General features: G+C 34.6%; 1 pseudogene; it reads left to right on the forward strand.

Annotated features, from left to right (window-relative positions):
* The first annotated feature begins 15,783 nt into the window (after window positions 1–15,783).
* LOC149258920 (uncharacterized) lies at window positions 15,784–16,714 on the forward strand (annotated as a pseudogene).
* The last annotated feature ends 7,835 nt before the right edge of the window (window positions 16,715–24,549 follow it).

A 24,549-nucleotide genomic window follows, 5' to 3' on the forward strand; every position in this document is an offset into this window, starting at 1 on the left:
AACACACCATCAAAACATAGAGCCACATGGATCCCAACAAGTGCTGCAAAACCCTGGTCTTTCCTTTGCCAAAATTGCAGAAATGAAATATACATTAGAGTGCCAAGCAATCCCAAGTATCCAACCTTCTACCAAAATCCAACCCCTACACCATGAAATTCATAAAATATATACATTTTCTCATCCTTGTACTAAGGGATTGAGCTCAACCATTTTCTTCAAAATAGAATTAGTTACATTAAACTTGGGCCGAATTTCTGAAAATAGGTGCTGATGATGAACTCGTATCTCCCAAACCATAACACCTGTTACAAAAATGAAAGAGGTTTTTGTATATAAGGTCATGTTGGAGAAAACCCGCTCTCAAATTTTGGAAATTCATTTCCACTATCTCACAATCTATTCCACAAAATCATCTCTAAAACAGAAAATCATTAAAAATTTAATTCTGTGAAAATGAGCTGTAAATATCTAGTCACATATCCAAATCCATGACACCTCTGAATAAACTGAAAGAGATTTTTGTTATATGGCTCATGATTAACAAAAACCTCCTTGGGGTTTGCAAAATTACTTTCCATCTGATGTAAAATGGTCCCGCACTAAAATGACTAAAACAGTAAAAAATATGAAAATTTTGCTTTGTTTTAATGTAGGCTCCAAATATCACTGTATATCTCCCACATAGTAGCACCTATGCATAAATTGAAGGATTTTTTGTTATTTAGTATGTGATGAACAAAAGCCTCTTTCACTTTTGAAAAATTCCTTACCATTATTTCAGAAACTGATTTTGTACTAAACTTGTCATTGTGTGCAGCAACTGACTTCAAAACATGCATAACCAAGAATCACTCATTCATTTCTTCTAATCCAGGAACCGGTTATGGTAGTGTGATATACCATTGGAAATATTTTTCTGAGCTTCATCTGATGGACACACTTGTGACATGTTTTGTGCTGAACATCATGTGCAAAACATCTAACAAAACCAGACATAGTAAGAGCTCATGTTGATCCCTGGTGACAGGCTGTGAAGACTGGAACTAACATCGGCTCCAATGGGGATGGTAGCTCCTTGGAGGTACCAAGAACTACAGATATCTGGAAAGTAGATAGTGCCTCTTCCATTGGGCATGGATGGTCAAACAACTGCAAACCCAAAACAACTCATACCAATCCAAAAACATATACATACTGCAACTTGTACATAAACAAATACTGAAAACTGAAATGCTGCCTCAAGCAGCTTATTTATGTACAAATCTAACCTACTTTGCTACAAAATTGATAGATCAAGTAACGTTGTAATGCCAGATCAACCAATCCAGTAACTGTGACAAGGATGTTGCTTGGAAGTGCTCAAACCAGGACACAGATGTAAATGCTGACAACCATACATGCACATAACGAGTCTGGTTGTGTAAAAGACAATTTGATCTATCATTCAAACTAAAAAAAATTTCCATGTATGTTGCAATAGGATCAAAGAAACCAGACTCTGTTTGCTACCCTAATTCCTCAACACAAACCTCCAACTGCAAACTGTCAATGCAAACATCTATGGGCAGCTCTATTGTTTCTTGTTTTGAAGGAGGGAGAGTTTCCAAGAACTTTTTGGGATCTCGGAATTCATATGATTGGATCTGATCATTTAAATACTGAATCTCCTTCTCAAATTTTTCAACAACTAACTCAAAGGAACCAGCTTTAACTTTAGGAGGAAACTTTGGAGATCTCAAACATTGAAGAATGGCAATGAAAAATGCTTCATTAATTTCAATATCCACTAACTGATCTCTAACTTCTTTGAAAGCTTCACAAAACACAGGGTCTGCCACATACCCTACCATTTTATTTTAGTGCATGAACGGATCAGTGAGTGTTGGAATCTCTGGATTGAGTTGGAGTCACCAGGTGAATGTTTCAGCCTTCATATCTGTCTGACTGTTGTCCACCATCAACAATCAGATCTGAACTTGATACATGTTACTAGGGCAATTTGCAAGTTAGATATTCCGTTTATAAGACTAGACCGGAGATTGACTGAAATAGCTTTTATCTACTTGCGCTAATGCAAAGCAAAAGCGTTTTGAAGGCTACCTGGCTAATCTTCAGACTCCGTTTGTAGTCTATAACATGAGGAACACTAACAACCAAACAATTTCTTCCCCGGTGCATTCGCCACTATGTTAGAGCCTAGATTTGCCTAAGGCTGAAAAGGCAAGGTTCTAGGTCCACATCAAACCACGCTCAGCCTCATAGCTAGCCCTACGAGGACAGGAAAGGGCTCTCTCCGGGTCAATCTCAGTGAAAGATAATCGATGGGGCTTGATATGACTGATTTAACAACTGATCTTAGCCTAGGTATGAAGTGCAAGGATTTAATTTGAGTTTTTGGGGGTTTTATTGGAAAAAGGGAAAGGCAAATTTTGGGTCCGGGGACGAGGCCAGATTTTTGCAGAGTTCAGGTAGGGGCAAGATAGGCAGTAGTTTTGATGTTTTGGATTGAATGAATGGATGGATCAGACTGGTGAGGGGCTAAGGAGGGCAAGAAAGTCTCAAGAGTCCTCCGCAAACAGATGAAAACATGTAGAATTAAACAAAATATCAAGGCAAAGCATAGCAGTCCAATGAATTCTACCTTAATCACTCATTTGTTTAATTGCAGAAGACAAGAGAAGAGAAAATGAATATCAATGAACTTACAAATACATAGAGAAATACACCATCAAAACATAGAGCCACATGGATCCCAACAAGTGCTACAAAACCCTGGTCTTTCCTTTGCCAAAATTGCAGAAATGAAATATACAATAGAGTGCCAAGCAATCCCAAGTATCCAACCTTCTACCAAAATCCAACCCCTACACTATGAAATTCATAAAATATATACATTTTCTCATCCTTGTACTAAGGGATTGAGCTCAACCATTTTCTTCAAAATAGAATTAGTTACAATAAACTTGGGCCGAATTTCTGAAAATAGGTGCTGAAGATGAACTCATATCTCCCAAACCATAACACTTGTTACAAAATTGAAAGATTTTTTGTAGATAAGGTCATTGTAGAGAAAAACCTCTCTCAAATTTTGGAAATTCGTTTCCAGTAGCTCACAATCTGTTCCACAAATTCATCTCTAAAACAGAAAATCATTAAAAATTTAATTCTGTGAAAATGAGCTGTAAATATCTAGTCACATATCCCAATCCATGACACCTATGAATAAATTGAAAGAGGTTTTTGTTATATGGCTCGTGCTTAACAAAAACCTCCTTTTGTTTTTCAAAATTACTTTCCATCTGATGTAAAGTGGTCCCGCACTAAAATGACTAAAACAGTAAAAAAATATGAAAATTTTGTTTTGTTTTAATGTAGGCTCCAAATATCGTTGTATATCTCCCACATAGTAGCACCTGTGCATAAACTGAAGGAGGTTTTTGTTATTTAGTATGTGATGAACAAAATTCTCTTTCACTTTTGAAAAATTCCTTACCATTATTTCAGAAACTGATTTTTTACTAAACTTGTCATTGTGTGCAGCAACTGACTTCAAAACATGCATAACCAAGAATCACTCATTCATTTCTTCTAATCCAGAAACCGGTTATGGGAATGTGATATACCATTGGAAATATTTTTCTGAGCTTCTTCTGATGGACACACTTGTGACATGTTTTGTGTTGAACATCATGTGCAAAACATCTAACAAAACCAGACATAGTAAGAGCTCATGTTGATCCCTGGTGACAGGCTGCGAAGACTGGAACTAACAGATTGTAACCTGAATACCAATATTGTACCAAAATACTGCATCAACTCACTGATCCAACTGAAAATATTGATCAATAAATATCAGAATTCATACATTACTTTACTTTAGCATATTTGTGTGTATACATGACTTCCTGGAAGCATACCCGCATACAGATCTCAAAACACTGAATCCTGAAACTAAATCATTGTTATTCTGAAACACACACTCAGTGAAACTGTGAAACACTAAATCATTATGAGACTATCACATAACCATCAAAGATATTTAGTCACATATCACTAGAAGCTTCATCACTCTTGAATCAATCATTGCAACTTCAATCATCACTCTTAAACCCAAATCATCAAGTAGGACTTCATTAACAAACAACAGAAACACAAGAACACTGATTAGACTGATCAAACATTTTATTTAGAAAAACCCTAGCTTTTATACGCGCTTTCCTCAAAAAAATTTCACGTGTATACGAGTTTTTTAGGAATCAAACCCGGATGCAAATCTTAATATATACACGACTTACCAGCATTAAACTGGCGTGTGTACGTTCCTTTCCGGTTATCAAACCCACATACAAATTTGCAATTTCTGACTTATAGCTTTGTTGCACATCAGATATTCATATCAAACCCCTCTCTTAGCATACATAATAAAACATGCATCAAACATAAATATTACAGATCTGATCAATCCACTATCACTATTGGATCTGATCCATCATCAAATTCTGAGGTGCATACTTAACTTAAGATCAAACAAATCATTAATAGCCCATTACATGCACCCTTGCTTAAGATCTAACTATTCATGAAATATTCATCACTTTCACACAAAGTACCTTGATCTTCATTTCCTTATATAGCCTAGACCTTATCCAATACGACAGGTCAAAACCATACTAATGTCGATGGTATTCTTTAACGAGAGAAAATATCCATTGTTGGGCTCAATACTATGGGTCAAAACCATGGTAAATATCCTTGGTATTTAGAATACCATGGTGTGGAAAATATATGTACCTTTTCTTCTTCATACATGCATTTATATGCGGATTTACTTCACAGAACCTACATATACTTATTCAAATTCCAGCTTTATTTTTCCTTTAACCAAACTCTCTGTCACATCTAGACACATCTTGTTGACATATTCATTAAGTATGTTTCCATCCAAATACAACTCATCAAGTAGGTTTCCATGAAGGACAGAAACATGGTCATAATGCCAACAAATGGAGGGGACTGATCAGGTGGGAATGATGCCCCCTAGTTGGATGAGTTTGTGAAGTGCCATTGTGTTCCAAGTGCTCAAATAATGGATTCAAGCATTTGGCCATACTGGCATAAGATCATGTAGAGGATCAGGAGGACATATAGGGGCATATGTTCCCCCCAATTTTGTATGGATAGATGTAGCATGCTATGGGCATACTGGATGTATTTAGAATAGTGGACTCCAAACACATTTTGATGATGTGGTTTTCCATTTGTTTATGTTATGGATGTCTTCTTGTGGGAATAATGGATAAAGGATGTAGTAAGAGAAAGGAAACAATGGGTTACCAATCTCATGTGGCACTGCATATATGAATCAAAGAGTGGCTTCAGATATAATGAACTGATGCTCACCTACACATCATGGTGGTTGAACAACAAAAATGTCTAAGGGACTGGGTTTTTGATGTAAGATGGAGGAATGATTAAGTGGATCATCCCTACAGTGATATGGAGTGTTATGGGACTCTAGAGGTTCTTCGGTCGACACTACTAGATGCACTAGGAGGGTTGGGGAGAATTTATTTTCCTGGAATCTCAAAATTGGATGCCCCCTTATCCAAACATTGAGTGAAAATGTAATGGCCACAAGGTGGATTTGGTTTGAATTCATGGGTTCTAAGTAAAGGGTTATTGAGCTAATCGATCTTGCCATGGATGAAGTCTTTGGATTCCACAACATATTGATCATGGGTTTGTTGCAGAAGGGAGTATTCATGATGGTGCATATCATCCCAAGGATAATCAGGGGTGGTCATGGCTTCCATGTTGTCTTCATTAGAATGGAAGAAGGGAGGATTGGAGGAAGAAAGACCACATGGTGAAGAAGAGCTACTAGAGGCATCTTCATGAGAGACAAGGTTCATACACACATCATCAAGGATGGGAGACAGGTGACTAGTAGATGTGACATCTACCAATGTTGAGACCAAAGTGTTTGTTGAAGAAGGTTCAATAGAATGACAATAGGAGACGTCAATAGAGTCCCAATATATCGATCCCATGGATGATGACAGGTAGAGAATAAGTGGGGTACTATCCGTCATCTCGACATAAGGAGGAGGGATCACGATGGGGGGTTAAGAGACCTCGTTCTTTGGCATAGGAGTGGGACCAAAACCTACAGGTAGAGGAGAGGTGGAATCACTATGAGTGGCCTTTAATTCACAAAGAACTTGAAGTATATCCCAAAATTATTCGATATGGGGAAAGTGACGAGAATAGTGGCCATAATTATCACACAAAGTATAACGGTAATTCATGCATAATGATCTTTTCTTCTTAGCTGACTCAAGTAAGGTGACATGGACCTCAGGAATGTTAGAATCAGGAAAGGTTTTCAGAGACCATATTATTGATATGAGGGATTTCATGACAATTATTAGTGGAATTACCAACAACATCACACAAAGAACATGGAAGAGTAGGCTTTGGCGACTTAGGAGCAGCTCGAGTTGGTTGGGGTGCCTTTTCTTTGTATCCCTTTTTCTGGTATTCCCCCCCCTCATCGGAAGCTTTTTCAACAGGACTAGGCTCTTGTTGAGGTTCCCGAGGAACTGAAACAAAGTAAGGGGTAGGGACAATAGGTTGAAATGTGGTCAAAGCAGTGTAAGGTTTGAGTTGATCAAGGGGAGTTTTTGCGGGAGGATCAATGTACCAGACTAGGATCCCCAAGATAATGTTAGGTAAACTCAATGTAGCCATGACAAGCATAGAATAAACTCTTGGGGGTGGAAATAAGAATGGTATCTGAATAGAAGGGTAATGACATAGGGGAACAACTTTAAGATGGTTAAGACATGGGAGAATGGTTTCGAGCTGAAAAGGATTATGAGATATACCAACAAAAGAAAGAGGACCTTGAGTAGTAGTACTTGAAAGTTGGGTTGAGTTGGGAACAACTGGTTGTGGAAGTGATGACTATTGTGAAGGCATACCAGACCGCTTATGGGTGACCCATGATGCTTGGAGCATGTAAACACTAGACGAGATAGGTTCAGAAGGAGTAGGTAGTGGACCATAATAAGCACTAAGCCAGGTGGAATCTTTGTAGACTCCAGGAGAGACATTGGTGAGGGATGAGATAGACGTATTTCCAATCATCAATGAGATAGTGGATTGAGGTGAAGTCTAAGACTTAGGATCATAGTACAACAGCTGATCTATAGTGACAATCTTTCCATTATGAGGGAAGCACGTCTTATAGAAAACTGCAGATGTGATAACTGACATTGCATAGGTGTAACTACAACCCAAGAGGATGTTATAGTCTAATGGGGCATCAATGACCTCGATGTCAATAGAGATAGTCTTACCGAAAATAGTGATAGGAAAATTGTGATATAAGCCAAGGGGCTGAGAGGGATGATTGTCCCAAGTATAGAGAGTGATGGTGGAAGGAGACACGTCAGGTGAACCAATTTTCTTCCAAACACTAGCAACCATAACACAGCTGGAGGTGCCTTCATCTATGATACACCACTAAAAGGTGGAGTTTCTTATGGAGACTGTTACTTTAAATGAAACGGATCAAGGGAGGGGGGGATATTCTCACTAGTTAATGTCAAAGACAATCATTAGATCATTAGAAGGATCCACAACATCCAAAGCATAAAGCATAGATTTCTGTTGGGATGGGGATGTTTGGAGGACTTCCAGCATTGACATGGATGTAGGAGATTGTGCCAAATCATCTACTATGCTATAGTTATGGGTGGCTTTAGTAGACAAAACGTTTCGACATAATAGACCTTTGGGGATCTTGGGGATAACCTCTACCTTATTCTTATTCTTGAGCAACGAGATATCCTTGGTTAGGAAAAGGATTGGTAAGCACAACCAATTGAGATGAACTAGGATAAGGAGGAGGAGTTATGGGCTCTTTTCCCCTGGAAGCAGTTGCTTGAGCTTCCCATGTTTGACATATCTGAGGTAAAAAGGAACACTCATGGGTATAATGGCCATATGTGTTGTAACAAGCACAAGGTTTGTTTGTGCGAAGAGCCTTGTTTTTCTTAGGTTGTCTGCCCTTTTGTTGGGTTGCAGGATTAGGTTGGTTTCCCTGAGGTGCATTAGGTGGTGGACCTTAGCTACCTTCATTATATTGAGATTTTTGGTTCTGGTTACCTTTCCCCTTGTTCCTTTTCTTGGGGTTAGAGGGATTGGTTGTGCTCTGCTAAGTATACACTTGACCTTGTGGAGGAGGTTGTTATTGCGGCATAGGTGGAGGAGCAATGGGGGGCTGGGGTGTTGGTGCTGGTGGGGTTGGAGCTCTAGGCAGTGCATATAGATAGTAAGGGGATGGGATAACAATACAATATATAGGTGGAACAATAGGTATCCTTGGAATTTGTTGATGTGGATGGGGATATACATATGACATGCTAGAACCTAGATAAGGGTTTCCATGTGGAAGATGGGGGGGGGGGGGGGGGGGATAGGTTTAAGAGGAACTGGTCCCCCCATGGGGTTGACCATAATTCATCAGAGGTGGAGCATATGGTTGAAGCTGAGGCTATGAAATGGGTCCAACAATACCATCAACTGCATGAGATGCCCCTAGTGCATTAACAATGCCAGGCTAAGGCAAATCAGGGACAACAATATAAACATAACCTCACTAGGCGTATATCAAGTCAAATTACAAGGCTACTTGGGGTGCATCTTCCTCAGATTAAGGGAAGTTAGAAGTGACATATTTACCAATCGGGGAAAAAATAGATCTAAGGAACTAATCCATATAGACACGATATTCAAATTCAAGAGATTTAAATATGCTTCTCCTTCTATGTCATTCTTGAACATGGTCAAATAGGTGAGTGGCAAAAGTTTGATGGAAAGAAGTCAATAGTTCCAAACCAATGTCATAATAGAGAGGTAACTGGAAATAGGCTAGAAATTATTTGGCAAGAGTCACAAAAGTGGAATGAGTGGCTTTGGATTGATTGACATACCACTTAGCAGTAGCTTCAATAAGAGTGTGTTGGAAAAGGCAAAGACAAATGGAGTCTTATGTGATCAAATTGGATGAATACCACATATGGAATGAGTGAACAGGATTAGTGGGATCTTCTCTAGGATTACCTTCAAACTTGGGGATGTCGGAAGGAAGCTTGGTAGGCACATCTGGCCAATAGGGGTCATGGATAATAGGGTCGTTGATGAGCTGATTGAAATTAGGGAGAATCAAACCATCCAGAAAATGAAGCAACGGAGTAGGAGTGACCATATCGGTGGAGGTTCTGCTCATGGGGTTACCCTAGGTAATACCTAGGTTACAAACTTGGTTTCTCGCATGCGCATTAGTTCCTGACATGGTGAAAGTACAAGGTTGAGAATATGTGGAATCAAAGGAAAAATTAGAAGAATCAGTAGAGCTAGAGTCAAAATGAGGACTCGATGGAGGATTGGGAGGATGGACTCTAACTCAATGGGGAGGAGTAATATATCCTAATGAAAACTAAGGGTGAAGGCCTCGAACTCTCCATGAAAAAATCATAGGGGGTGCAACGAGGTCAAGACAATGAAGACCTTAAGGATTAAAGGGTGATGATAGGAGAAAAAGAGAAACAAACATCAAGCAAACACCTAGTGCATTGGTGCCAAGTGTAAACTAGCTATATTAATGATGCTACTCTAATACAAGCAAGCACATACTATCAAAGAAAAATATCTCTAGCCTATAGGTGGCCTAAATCCTCAATAAATCCTAAATCTACTATTTCATATGGCATTCCAAAGAACTTATTAATTAATGGATTCTGATCCTGGCAAGCAGAGTTTTCTAGAGAAAGGTAGGGTAGAGAACCAACTACTTCCCACAACCACTCATATAGGGTTCCTTCCATAGATTGGTCACTATGGTTACCTTCGTCCCATGGGGGTGGTTGAGTCTTGAGCTTCTTGGTGATCAACCACCACACAGGATTCCCTGCCACGGGTTGGGTAGCCATGAAGAGAATTGCTCGCATGATGACCTAGCTTGACCCCCTCTGAATTGGGATTATGACGCACTCTGGCTTTGGACCATGGAATGGTGAAGGATTTTAAGTTCTCTAATATCTCAAATTCTATGTCTCAATGTAAGCAATCGATGGGTGTTATTGGAATCTTATCCCACTGATCCTACACCTAAACTACCCAAATTGTTTGGCCCTAGTGCCCAAGTTGGCTTAATCTATGTATGTTAAATTATTAACGTGTAGTGTTTCAAGTCTTGGCTTGGCAATGTTAACCAAGCTCACATTCACTTAGGGAGTGAGTGTGTGAAAATGATGTGTCAAGTGGATGAGTTAATTGAGCATGTTTTACGATGCCATGTGCTACTAAAAATAAAGTGTTGAAATATTATAAATGATGCTAAAAAGGACAGAAAGACAAACAACCAATCAAGCACATGAAACCCCACCCAAAATAGGCTATCAAGAAATTAAGAAAGAGAAGGAAAATAAGCTACTGAAAGACACATAAAAGGCCTAAAATACCTAATGTCAAAGTGACTGAGATCTAGAGGAATTAATCTATTGTAAATGGTATAGACACACAACAAAAATCAAAGGTGATGAATGATGTAAAGGATAGGTATGAAGCTCCAAAACCTAGGATGATCAAGGGGATCCTGAGGGGGAAAGGAAAAACCCAAACTTTATAGGGAGAAAAGGTGAAATAAACATATCCACAAGTGTTATAAAGTAATGGACTAGAATCTGACAATGGCAAAAAATTCTGAAACCCTAGACTCCTCACCCAACCAATCTCTTCATAAAAAGGTGGAGGTTTACTCCAAACCCTAGTGGGATTTTTACTTCCTCAAAGAGAAAAACTAAGAGAATATAGGCTTAGGGTAGACTGAAATATAGATAATAAACTCTTCACAATCCACACACAACACTCTCAGCAAGTCTGAAAAAATTCTGAAAAAAATCTTGGAAAAAATCCAAAACGTAGGTACTAACATGGAAACTATGGAAAATGCACATAATTGGCCAAAACGTATGCTCTGGAACACAGATCTGGCACTAAAAAGTGATTTTTTCTCTTGGGACTCTTGGTTGGCAGATCTTGCACAAATTTTTCCATCTCTTGCTCGAATGGTACCTGTGACCTGTGGAAAGAATAAAAAAACCACCAGAATCTAAAACTTTGACCAAAAAAAAACTACAAATAGAAATTGAGAGGCTATAAATAGTTGTAGAAAATCCTTAAATTTACTGAAAATTTAGTCACGCAGGAATTGAATTACTACACCAGTGGAGTCGCAATTTGTTAACGATTGTGTAGCTAAATCTCCGGTGGAGTTGTCAATTGTTAGTATGAAATTTCTTGCAAGGTGTACCAAAGACATCTCACTTAAGTCACCGGTGACAAGTGACCCTAACAACAATTTGTGGTTTCTTACGCTTCAGATATGCAATAATAAAACGAGAAAAACTATAACAAAAACATATATGCGATCCAAAATAGCAAACATCAATAGATATCTGATGTAATAACCCATTATGGAAAGACTTTTAAATGAATAATAATATTTATTGACAACACCTAGTGAAAGAGATCTATGAAAAGGGTCTACAAATTCCCCTCCGTGGGTCGATTCCTTTGATGTCCTTGATGCTTCAGTGACCGATTCTCTCTCTAATATGTGAAAAAACCCAAAAACAGTTTGTAGAACTTAAGTGGAAGCTCAAATGCAAGAAGACAATAATGGTGATGATGATAATAATCATGGTAAAGAATGAATGGAAAACCCTCTTATTTATAAGAAATTATTGGGTTGATCTCAAAAATAGAAAATAATAAAATAATATTGACCAAATAAATATTTAACCATTAGGAATATTTTATTATATTTTTTGAAGAGAGAAAATATATTTAAAATGGAAAATATCTTTATTTAGAAATAATTAACAAATAAAATGATTTATTAATTATTTTGTGAGGATTAAGAATGGCGTGAAATTGAAATAATTTTTTTTTCTATGTTAAGACTAACCTAAGTACCCATGGGGGATTTGAACCGGTGACCTATCGCAAGGAGTGTCTTAACAAGGCACCCATTCACCGTCAATCCAAAGCCCCGTGGGCGTGAAATTGAAATAATTATTAAATAGTGATTTAACAATTATTCCAATAATAGAATTAATGAATAATAAATAAATAGTGATTTATTTAATTATTCCTAGGTGATTTAGTCAAATGTGACAAGTAATAATTATTAAATAATGATTTAATAATTATTCCTAGAGAAATTTAAATAAATAATGATTTATTCAATTATTCTCATTTAATTTTAATAAAAAATAATTTAATAAAAATGGTTTACTAAATTATTTCCCATAGTGAAAGTGATTTTACTATGGTAAAATTAATCCTACATGGTGTATTTCGATCCACCTAGTTATTAATGGCTAGGTGATTATTTTTTGTTGATAACACTATGACTATATTCTAACTTGGGGTAAATACACTGGTGGTTTCTAAATGGTCCCCCATATATATATATAGATAGATAGATAGATAGATAGTATAAACATGAATATACTGAAAATTCTTTCTAGTTCACCTAATTTGGCTTTCTAGGGGAAAATATCTATGTTAGTGTGTCTTTTCCATTAATTTTTTTTTTGTTCTATTGAGAATCTATTTGCACTAATTAACTTTATAGGGTCAAAACCTACATTTTTTTCTCAATTCAACTGATCACCTTGAAATCTTGTCACATATGGGATTGTGCAAGCACATTATAAATACTCATTCTCTCATATGTTTGTATCATTAGAAGAGCCTAAAAAGTGGTATTCTTATTGGTGTGAATCTTGTAAGTAGCCCCTACCTAAATATAGAAATTTGGATGGTTAATTCATTGTGCATGGCTTCCCCATTGCATTATTTGATTACTAAGACACATAGTTGTTACAATGCCTACACTTCAACAATGTTAGGAAATGTTACTAAGGGAAAAGTATCACTTCTTCTCGCTACACATAATACTAAATCTAGTAATTTTGGTCTCATACTCTCAATTACTTCATTTTTATTATGTAATAATAAATGGGGGACTAGGTAATTGATTTATGATGTTGATAACTTTTCGTGATCAATCAGCCATGGCTAAGGCTAAATAATTGAGTATCACAAAGAGAGAAGGTCAATTGAACTTTGCTGAGTTGAATGGTATGGTAGATAGCCATTTGATGACTTTGTTGAAACAAGGATTCCAAGTGACAAAATATTTTATGTTTGGTCCAATAAAGGAAGTGATGTAGTACCTTCTTAGAAGAGGTAATGAAACCAAGCTATGATAGTTAGAAAACATCTAGATATTGAATGAATTAGTTGTGTTATTAATTACATATATGCATTATTTCAATGTCTCAATAGGCTTCCTTACATCAATTACTCTTTAAAATGGACATTAGTCATAATTCAATGGTGGTATCTTTTGGTGAGATATCCAATAATGAATTGACATACTTGTAGTTTGATTGCAATATCTTGTTATAATTAACGTACATATCTGTATTTTCTCTCTATACTTAGATTTGTCACATTGTATAATGGTCACATTCTCTCTGTATCTACATCAATGAACTTGTAAAAAATAATGACAGGATGGTTTGCATTTATAATTCAAAGAAACAAGGCTAGTTGTAGTTATTCTACTTTTACAAAATAATTGGAACAGAAACATGTTGAAGAAACTAAGGGGAAATACAAGGATCATCAAACAAGTCAAAATGCAAGGATCATCAAACTTGTTGACTCATTGTATAAAGATAATAAAAAAAGGACATGCAAAGTTATGCTACCTCAAAGGACAATACAAGCCCAAATGTCTTTTAGCAACAATAAATACTTAGATTAGACTCTTTACAAATCAATCTAAGGTATAAACATAAAATACTTGAAATCCGTATTATTTTCTTCCCTTCAACCTAAATGCCTTACTTGGCTTTGTTGACCTCTTGCATTTTAGGAACTAATAACCATCCTCAGTGACTAACCTGAGGAAAGAAAATATATTAAATATGTCCCCTCTTATCTTAGCACCAAAGATGATTCATAGTGACTACCATTAGAAACAACCTCTTCTCTCTCAACAATAACAAAGTTATGATGGGATAATAGTTCTTCATATTACTGCTTTCTAGAAACATTAGAGGACTCTTACTCTAGCACTACACTATTAGTTTTATTATATTGCAATAATGATACTGACAACTAGGAGAAAACATAAAACAAAATTTAGTTATTTCAAAGACACGTTCATCTATAATGTTGTTGTGTGTCACACACAATGATGTGTACATGTAAAAAAAACCAATATACTACAAACATAAAGTACTATACATTATAAAATCATGATGATTTAAAAGTAATGCTAAACATAAAGTCAAACATTCATCAATCTAATGAGATATATTATACTTATATGCCTCATTTTCCTAACTTTGAAAACCATGTAGTAATCCTTTACGATGAGATAAATTCAAATAAGATGTAAATATGTTTGATTGGAAAAGATAAAACTAACATATATTTAATTGGAGAAGATAATGCATTATATATATATATATATATATATATATATATATATATATATATAAGATTGGAAAACATAAGTTATATACTAGCATTTGCAGCAAAAGGTGTAAGGGCATGTTAATAGAAGTGTAGATGAATCTAAAGTGATGAAGATGTAGTGCTATAGGAAACAAGGATGTGGAATTATGGATGTGGGTGTGGAAAGCTATAATTAATTTTATATGTCATATAATATTTGCATTCTTAATATCATATTATCTACATAAAATAACTTTTTTTATTTTTAATTATATTTTCTATTTTCTATTTTCTCATATTTCTAACTTATTTATATCAACATGACATGATGTGAAAGAACAACTCCTTAAAATACAAATATTTTACAAATTGACCCACTCAAATATTGAAAAACTCTCATTAAAATTATTTCAATTTTAATAAAATTAGAAATATCAATAATAAGTATTTTAAAATTAAATGACAATAAAGATTTTAAAATCAAATGATAATAAAGGGAGGTATTAAACTAATTTTTTCCATCAAATACTACCAAAAATATCTGATTAAAATCATTTCAAATTTAATAAAATTATGGATATCAATAATACATATTTTAAAATTAAATTACAATAAAGATTTTCAAATCATATTACAATGAATGGAAGTATTGAAGTATGTTTCTTCCATTAAATACAATTTCAATAGCAAAAGGAATGACATTCTCATTCATATTCCATTCACCATTCAACCAAATTATTGTTATTAATTTAGTTGCGTGATTAATATAAACATGGATTAATGATATAAATTCATTATTTTTGAACATAATGTTACTTATATCCATCACATTCGGGAAAATTTGATAGCTTCTTTTATTGACTATGTTCAGATTAAACATTGTGGATTTCACAAAAGTTCCATTGAAAATAAGGTGAGTAATGGTTTTGATATTAGGGAAGAAACAAATACCCTTAAGAAAAAATGACGCAAGTTGGAATAGAGGGTAACTTTTTCCCATCTTGATTCAGAAGAAAAATTCTTGACACTTGTGAAAAATGTTGATGAAATCTAACAACTTTGGGAATTTTTTATGTTATTCATATTCTTCCTATGATGTCAGATTCATATAGTAATAGGAAGATACATTTTTTGGGTTGGAATGATGGATGTCATTATGTATATACAAGAAAGATGGATATCATGGCTTGTTGGCATCAACAAGTTGACATAATGGTATTTTTTCTATGAACACATCATTACATGAGATCTTCAACTTCATAATTGAGGGGATTTTTATTTGCTAAAAAAAACCTTCAAGGCTGAACCTAAACTTCACTTCATTTTAGAATGTGCAGAAAAATAAATTGAAGATTACTAAGGAAAATGTTGAAAAGATTGTGGAAAAGTTTGAAACCAAGTATACCATCTTTAGAAAGTCATTGGTTCAATCCCATGTTTCCAGTTGCTTTTGGTTGGGCATCCCAACAAGATTTTGCCGTAAAAGCTTACCCCCAGTAGATAAAAAAAATGGTGTCGGAAGATGAAAAGGGTGAGGAAGTTGACACTATATATATTACTATTAGGACAGGCCTTAGTGGAGGATGGAGAGGTTTTTTACTTGACCACAAGTTGAAAGATGGGGATGCATTGGTCTTTGAGCTTGTTGAGCCCAAAATATTTAAGGTGCATGTCACCAAAGAAAAATATTTTGAATTGGTCTCTAAAATTAAGTTTCCAATTAATGGTGATGTGAAAAAAGAATCTAGTGTCATTTCTACAAATAAATGAAAAAGAATATTTCAAAAGAAAAAATGGGGGCAAAAAAACCCCATTGCGGAAAGAAACTACCAATTCAAAGGAAAAAATTAAGCAAAATCCATCTAAGTCATGGAAAAGAGAGAGTATTATGCTTGAAATGGATCATGAAAACAAGAGAAAGATTGCAGTTCCTGCAAGTGCACCTCTAAATAACAACACAATTGTTTCTCCTCAAAACAAGTTATGGAAGAAAAAAAAAAATCAAATCCTGGATATGGTGAAGTTGGCATCATATGAAGCTAAGATGCAAGCAATGCTGAAAATATTGTGGAAGAGTTGGGATCCAAGCATCCCTCCTTTATAAATTCCTTGGTTCGGTCTCATGTTTCTAGTTTCTTTTGGTTGTTCCCCCCAACATAATTTTTCCAAAAATACTTACCTTCGGGTGATACAAAACTGGTGTTGGAAGATGAAAATGGCAAGGAATGTGAGATTGTATAAATTATTGTCAAGATAGGCATTAGTGGAGGATGGAGAGGTTTCAAACTTGACCATAAGTTGGACGATGGGGATGCATTGGCATCTGATATTATTAAGCCCAAAATATTTAAGGTGCATGTTTCGAAAGATAAATATTTTGAACTAGTCTCTAAAAAGAAGTTTCCAGGTACTGGTGATGTATAAAAAGAATCTAGTGCAAGCACTACAAAAAGGAGAAAAAAAAAATCATTCAAAAGGAACAAACGAAGGCCAATTCAAAGGAAAAATTTAAAAAAATCCATCTAATTCACTAAGAAAAGAGAGTAATGTGCTTAAAAATAGAGAATGAAAACAAGAGTGAGATTATATTGCTTGCAAGTGCACCTCTAGATAGTAACACAGTTGTTTCTAAGTTGGAAAAGAAGGTGAGTGACAGTTCTAATAATAGGGAAGAAACAAATGCGTACAAGGGAAAACAACATGGAATGGAATAGAGGATAACTCTTTTCCATCTTTTTTCAGAAGAAACATTATTGAAACTTGTGAAATATGTTTATGAAATCTACCATCTTGGGGAATTGTTGATTTTATTCATATTCTTTCGATGATGTCGGATTCATATCGTAATATGGAAGAGTTTTTCTATGGGCTAGAGGGATGGATGTCATTAGTTCTATAAAAGAAAGATGGTATCATGGCTTTTTGGCATAGACAAGGTGACTAAATGGTAGTTTTGCTATGAATAAAACATTGCATGTCAATATTTTCTCATTCCATCCCAGTGGCTAGTAAACTTCATCAGAGAAATAAATAAAAAAATCCCTAAAAACCACTATGTCCATGAAAAACCAATGCGTAAATTGACTAAAGAGGGAGATAAATCGACTTACCTTAGCTTGTGATGATCCTTTAGTGCTCTTTCTACTCCTTGCCCTTCTTGCACACTCTTTGGGATTCCTTATCTTCTCCTCTCTTCTTCAACTCACAATGAATCAAATGAGGAGGTTTGTATCTTCTTCATAACATTTATTTGGCATCTAGAGAATATTCCCTTTTTAATTCATTTTGGGCTTGTATGTTTTTGTACAGTCTTTTTCTAATCACGTTTTTGTGGGAGCATGGGGAGTGTTCCTTTTTCATTAGTATCTCTTTCAAGGTATCATTTTATTTTGATGGCCATGAGGCACATCTCTCTTACTAGCATATATGGGTAGGTCACATATTACTATCACCATTGCAGTTTTACCATTATTGATATCATTGTGCCTTAGGTATGACCCTGTCTAGTTGAAAAAATAGCCTTTATCTTTTATGCACATCATAATTTGGTGGTAGAACCTACTTGATCATGGATTCCCTATTGTAGCACCCTTATTTTGTCTCAGTATCCATGTAGTCATTTTTCTTATTTTTTGGAATTCCTCCTTATGACCCGCCATGACCTAGAATCTAAGCCTTATGCCCTCTTCTTCATCACTTTCTGGCCTTTCCCTTGGAGGATTCCACATTTTATCCCTTGTGATTGCCACTTTTTATCGGACTATTTCTCCAAAATGAGCCTTGGTTTCCTCATTCTAGCATCATCATTTGCTTTGCCTATCATTCACTTTCATTTGTTGTTTTACCCTTTCCTGGAGGAATTCCTGCTATAACTGGTCATATTAGCCAACTTCTTGACCTTTCCATGTCTCGAATAGTTCCACCATGACTAGAACGAGTTGTTATCCTTTATACCACTAGTTCCTCCAGGAGGACTTTCCTTTAAGCTTTTTTCAAACTCCTTAACTTAAAAAAGATTTTTGAGTGAACTTCTCTCCTTCACGCTCATTAAAGTACTTGAAGGGAAATCTATTCAATATAAGTTTAACTCTTTCCTAGAATGAGTAGACTAGTTACAAAAAAAGAATACTCTAGTCCTTTATTGCTAGAAGGTTCTCCTATTGTTTTATCTCCTTTTGAGGCTTGGGGGACTAAATTTATGAAAATGGAACCTATTGAACATAATTTTCTTCAATTTTGTGCACATTAAACCATGAATGAGACTAAACATAGAAAAGGGAGGGGAATAGTTATTTCCATTAGTCATGAAAATGGTAGCACTAGTCACGTTGCCCTTGAACATGAAACTTTTCTACATCGTTATCTCATAGTTGAGTATTAGCATTCCTAGCATTCATACCATACATATGAGTCTGTCTACTCCTATGACTAGTTACTCTTCGAGTCATATGGAACATGTTTCAATGGATCCTGCATTGTTGCACAAAATTACATGGTGCTCATTAGTCATGCTGGCAAGTCACATTTGTGCCGTGTCATTATGTGTTAAAGGGAAGTCTCAACCTGTGTAAGCCATGTGCAGTTTCCTGTTGATCTTTTTGAGTCATCCATCCATGTGTTAGGTTTACTTCATTGCTTCATGACTTCATCCATTCAATACATCATCCTGAATCATCTATTCCATGTCGATTCATGAAGGATGGATCAAGGCTCTCCTTTGTTGAATCTTCTCTTATCGACTTCATCTCATTATCCAGGCTCTTGATCTAAGAATCAATAGTACCATGGATCTTATAAACTTCAATGGTATGTTTCCTCATGAATGACAGTGGGTTTACATTAATGGCTCCTGGATTTTCTATTCCACAAGTGTTCAATGTCAGCTCATCTATTCACACTTAGTGGACTATACTAGGTACCTTGGGGTCCATTTTCATTCATTGGTGAGTCCCCTTGCATCATTTAATGATATACCTCATTGACCAGTAATCAAATGGTTTCTACCATGTTCAAAATTAACAAATATATTCACATGTTGTAGATTTGTACCATTGGGGTTATGTCGAAGACCTTGGGTTAGGGACATCTCACTCTTATACGAAACCCTTACTAGGTTGTATTGGAGTTATGTATTATTTATGTACTTCGAGGACTATTATGAGACACCTCCTATATGTTATGTGTCTATAGTCCCACTGATGTATACTGGGACATAGATCCACACTATATTTGTTTATGGCTATGATCTATCTAATGTGTCACATGGATCCATTGTGTATTATCCATATCCATGTCCTAGAATTTCAGGTCATGGATCCCCAATATATGTTTTGGTGGCCATGTTTAGTATCTCCTTATGACCGAGCATGGGTATGTCTTCCTCGGGGATTTTTTAGTATATATGAGACTAGCATTTGACTTCTTCTAATATGGTTTCTTTACATTGTCTCCTTCCCCCCATTTTTACCACTGGGATTTATTGCAATGCATTTTGGCCATCAATTACTCTTTTGACCTCATGGATTAGGGTGCATATGTTATTGACCTATTTTTCTCCCTAGGGTTAGTACTAGAGATCTCTTTTGTTGTTGACCATTTTCATGGGCTTTGACTCACTTGACCTAGTTTTCCCCACAGCCGCATGGACCTAATGACTTCCAGTGCAACTATAAGCCTTCAAACACACAAAATACCCTACTTTAATGTGGTTGTAGTCGAGTTTTCTTAGTTTTTTGTGTGTGACTATGGATTTTGTTCTAGAGACTTATGTTTCCTAGGAGATCAATTCTGATCATCATATTATTCTACCTTTTGGAGTTGTTTTGGGTGTATTATTGTAAGAGATTCCTTAACACTTCATCACCCTAAGCATATACATTCATCCTCCTCAGAGAATCGCTGGTTCTTTATATATTGGTCTATCCTTGAGAGTTAAGTTAACTAGAGAATGATAGAGCCATAGAGTGAGAGGGATAATTATAGAGTTATTTTGATTCAAATATTGTGATTCACTTCCTTTTGAGGTTATATTGCTCAGAGAGGGGAAGAATGTGTCGAAATTTGGAGAGGAGATCCTATGCACGAAGGTATACATGTATCATTTTATTTATGATCAATATAAATATATATTCCCTTTCCTATAAATATAATTTTATGTCCAATTGTTCATGTACATGCTTGTTTATTTAAGCTAATGGTCATTTGTGGAAATGCATTTGTACTCTCTATTTAGTGGTTCTTGTGTGTAGGTTCTAGTTTTTTTGTAGAGGTTGAGATCTCATGGATGCAACGAGGAATCTCTACATTAAACCCAACACTCTTCATTGATTTGTGAGGATGACAGGTTCTAGCTCAAACCCAAGTTTAGGTATTGCGTGCATTCATGGTTTTTTGATCATATAGTTTGGGATCCATTGATTTTATTGATTTTCGTCATATTTTTCTTGATCTAGTAGTCTTGTTGGGGCTATAAGACTACGAAGCAATGTCTCCTAGTGGTTATGTGTAATTTTCCACGACAAAAACAAAAGAAGATTTTGTGGCAGTATAGCATCATAATAGCCTTTTCCACAATGGAAATCAATTAACAAGAAATGTTCCTCCAAAGGTTTGATAACAGAGGAAAAGTGACTCAGATACATTATGCTACTTGAAATTTAAATGCATGGAAAAAAAAAACAAATAATATGCATTTGGACCTCATGTAAGGGCCTCCCAAATTTTTGTGCATTAAGTAGGTAAATATAAAGGAGACACCTATTGAGGATGACAAATCTTTAGTAGTTTCATGACGAAAAAACTCATCAAAGAATGATTCAAGATAATATTACATAGTTTTAAAAATAAACACACCACATTAATGAATATTTTTTTCCAATTTTTTCCTAATAACAATAACTAAAAACCTTTCTCTAAGTAAATAAAAAATTAAATATATGTGTCTTACAAAAAAAATTATAATGCTCAGTTGCCCCTTTTATTATCACTCAATGAAAAACAAAATATTTCTAATAAGATCATATTCTATACCACATATATATCTGCAATCACTAATAGTACAAAATTGATCTTCTGACCAACTTGAACATACCTTATTTATATATCTATATGATGCGTCGAAGACTGTTTATGAAAAAAAAAATTATTATTTTATATTTTATATAAATTATTATATATATTATCCTAAATTGGCATTTAGATTAACCTATATAGATTAATGACAAGTAGTATGCAGATATTTCCATGAAAAGGAATTGTAGATGAAGAAGAAGTTGCTTTCTTTTACCAGTATAGCTTCTTGTTTGAGCAGTCGAGTAGTCAAATATATTAAATTCCATTAATGTAGCCGATTGTTACTGCATTTAGTTAATATAACTATGATTCATGTTTCTTATTACTAGTAACTTGTCCATAGCTAATGGAATTTACAATTAGATGATACATGGACATTAATTGTTTCACCAGACCACGGATTGGTAAGGCTGCAAAAATTTGAAACACTAGTAATTTATTGTATCTCAATCAATACATTATTTAACATGAATGCTTATTGGTTTTACATTCAATTCTTATTGATTGTTGAGAAAATTTATGATCAGAGAATAGGTAATATTTAATGAGATCATGAAACACCAATTAATGTGTAGATTTTAAAAATCCATAAGGTTTGTGTGAAACAATAATAGGCCATGTTTAAAAGTTCAAACATGCCAAAGTTCTTAAATTTGTGTGCATTAAGTAGATAAATATAAAAGAGACTCCTATTAAGGTCGACAAATATTAAGCAGTGTTATGAGGAAAAACCTCATAAAAAATGATTCAAGATAATATTACACCACATTAATGAAAAAAAGAAAAGCACCACATTAATGAATTTTTTTCCAAAATTTTCCTAATAAAAATAACTAAAAACCTTTCTCTAAGAAAATAAAATATTAAATCTCTGCGTCTTACCAAAAAATTATAATGTTCAGTCGCACCTTTTATTATCACTCAATGACGAACAAAACCTTTCTAATAAGTTCATATTCTATACCACATATATATTTGCAATCACTAATAGAACTAAATTGATCTTTTAACCAACTTCAACGTACCTTATTTATATATCTATATGATGCGTCAAAGACAGTTTATGAAAAAATAAATTTATTATTTTATATTTTATATAAACTATTATATAGATTAACCTAAATTGGCATCAACATTAAATACAATATGAAAATTTTAAATGGTCAAGAGCTAAATTTTCTAAAACACTTTTCAATGAAATATCATACTTTCTAGTTTCAGTATCTATATTAATATCATTTTAAATGATAAACCATCCAAAATGTCCACACCTCCATTACATAAATTTTTAGTTGTGTGTGTTGAATAATTAAATTAAATTATATTTGTAGTTTGAAAATGGTTTTTTTAGATTATTACTTCAAGTTTTGATTATCATATTTAAGAACCAGGTTGTGGTGACTAGAGTTATGTCATACTCATGCACATTGTGGTGACTAGAGTTATGCCATACTCATTCACATAGTCTCTTTTTTTTAAAATATAGATTTGTATGGTATTTTTTCTCATTCTTAACTTTGTTAGAGAGTTATCCTCCATGGTGGTATTTTTTTTATATAGATTCTTCTTTCATCATTGGTTCCCTTTTAGCCTTGATGTTTTCAGTAATCAAAATCTTGGCTTTGGCCAATGTGATTTTTCTTTTAGTGTTGGTAGGTTGTAGGTGTGTATATCTTCTAATTTTTAGTTCATACCTTCCTTTATTGATATCCAAGCATGACTTTATTTCCCCTTCCTCCTCATTTCTTGGTTCATGAAGTCCCTACAATTACCATTACCATGGGTCAAGATGTAGAGGAGGATGATGTTGATTTTAGATCCATATTGAGATGTTTTCATCTTTGATAATAGATCTCAATGATTGGATTTCTTTCCCTTAGAAGCCAATTATGAATAAGGAAGTTTTCACTCATATATATGAAACGGGTTTCTTCATTCCAGAGTTTGTCATTTAGGAAGATAGGGACCTAATTGTTAATTCAGGTTTATGATTCTAGGGATTTGGGGTTGTGCAAGAAAATATAGATTCATTTTCCTCAATCCTTTGACTAGTATTATTTATTCAACTCTTGTTTAGGTAAGAGTTGCAAATCTTCCCTTTAATTTTTGGAGCTTACCCTCTTTTCAAACCACATGCTTTTCTCTAGGAAAGTTTCATTGTTCATTTTATTGGTCGTGAAAATAAGTATCAATTTACACCCAAATTTACATGGAAATGGAATTAAAAATGGGTTTTGTTAGTGTCAATATATGCATACTTCCATTAGGGATCAAATCTGCTCTTTGCATTTTCACTGTAGGTGTCTCATACTGAAATTTTTTATCATTCCACTAGGTCATGCCAAAAATGATCCACTGATGGTTGTATTCTTCTTAGAAAATATAATTTTCCCTCATCAGCTATATTTGCTGACCCATGTTCATGTTTCATTCAATTATGGTTTTAGTTATATTATTTTTAGAGTTTAGGTAGTCATGTCTCCATTAGATATTAGAGTTCATTTCCAAGGTCAAAATCTTTGTTTTATTGCAAATAAAGGGAAGCAAAGGTATGAGGAAGACCAATAAACAAATAATGGTTGTTAGTTAGTCATGGTTACTTATTTCACTGATGTAATTTTCATCTTAAAAAAAATATATTTTTTTTGAGATGAAAACAGAGTATTTTAGTTTGTTCATATTTTTGATGTAATTCAAGTCATTTTATGTAATATTGTTCCCATGAGCTTCCCAAGGCACTTCTCCTTGTTGTAAGAGATGAATCATTGAAGAATCAGCTCAATCAAATTATCATCCACCTGAAAAGAGGAAAAGAAAGAGAAGCATTAGACAGAGATTTGAAAACAAAGTAAAAAGTTCGAAACAAAC

This window comes from Pinus tabuliformis, chromosome 6 (genome assembly GCF_031772625.1).
Source record: "Pinus tabuliformis cultivar Carrire ecotype Pingquan chromosome 6, CPIR1, whole genome shotgun sequence".
In the NCBI taxonomy this organism is placed as follows: Eukaryota; Viridiplantae; Streptophyta; class Pinopsida; order Pinales; family Pinaceae; genus Pinus; species Pinus tabuliformis.